We start from the raw sequence: 1,096 nt of genomic DNA, 5'->3' as shown, positions 1-1,096 counted from the left end.
TTACAGATGGTTGTGAGCCACCATGTGGTTGCTGGGAATTGAACTCAGGACCTTTGGAAGAGCAGGCAATGCTCTTAACCACTGAGCCATCTCTACAGCCCCCTTATTTATTTAGTTTTTCGAGACAGGGTTTGTCTGTAGCTTTGGAGCCTGTCCTGGAACTAGCTTTTGTAGACCAGGCTGGCCTAGAACTCACAGAGATCCGCCTGCCTCTGCCTCCCAAGTGCTGGGATTAAAGGCGTGCGCCACCGCTGCCCGGCGATTTTCTCTATTTTTTTCTTTCCCAAGCCTACATATATTTTTAAGCACACCATCAACCATTTAGAGGTTTTCTCCATCTGAATCTATCTTTACTGTAAATATCTCTTTTTCTGTTCATGTGAGTCTTTAATTTGCTGAACGATATGGCTAGGATTAAAGCTGTGGCCTTGACAGCTGGATCCAGCCCATTCTTTAACTTTCTGAGAGTCTAGCCTCATGGCAGAGGTACTGGCTGGAGCCATGTTTATTGCCACAACTCTGTGTCGATTCAAGGTCCGTGCTGCCACCAAGAAGCATGCTGTAGGCTATTCATAAACACCATTTAAGTGTTTGGTGGCAGAGCCTCTTAAAAGGGCTGCAAAGTTTTTGCAGCTATGGCTGAGTCAGGAAGCCTCTCTTAAATGAGAGTTTTTGCTTGCCTCTAGCAAGCAGAGCAGAACGGAGAAATTGCTACTACCAAGAAGCCATGCATAATGCTGTTATTTTGTGTCTAGAATTACTTCCCAAACTCTTTCAGGTTTTCTGTGGATGAAGTTGTCCAGACATTGGGCATCATTCTGTTGACAGAAGTTTCTGTTTTACCAGGTCCCACAGCCATTTAGTCCCAAATAAACACATAGAGGTCTATATTAATCATAAACTGGTCAGCCTAGTAGATCAGGTTTTTCTTATTAATTAATTCTTACATCTTAAACTAGCTCATTATTCTTGTCTATTTAGCCATGTGGCTTGGTACCTTTTTCAGGGAGACAGTCACATCTTGCTTTTTCTGTGGACTCTCAGTATAACTTCTTACCATTCCTTTGTTTTGTTTTGTTTTGTTTTTTTTTTTTTT

The sequence above is a fragment of the Microtus ochrogaster genome, chromosome 21, assembly GCF_000317375.1.
Source record: "Microtus ochrogaster isolate Prairie Vole_2 chromosome 21, MicOch1.0, whole genome shotgun sequence".
In the NCBI taxonomy this organism is placed as follows: Eukaryota; Metazoa; Chordata; class Mammalia; order Rodentia; family Cricetidae; genus Microtus; species Microtus ochrogaster.
The sequence above is the reverse complement of the archived record's forward strand: the minus strand, read 5'-3'. Positions refer to the sequence as shown.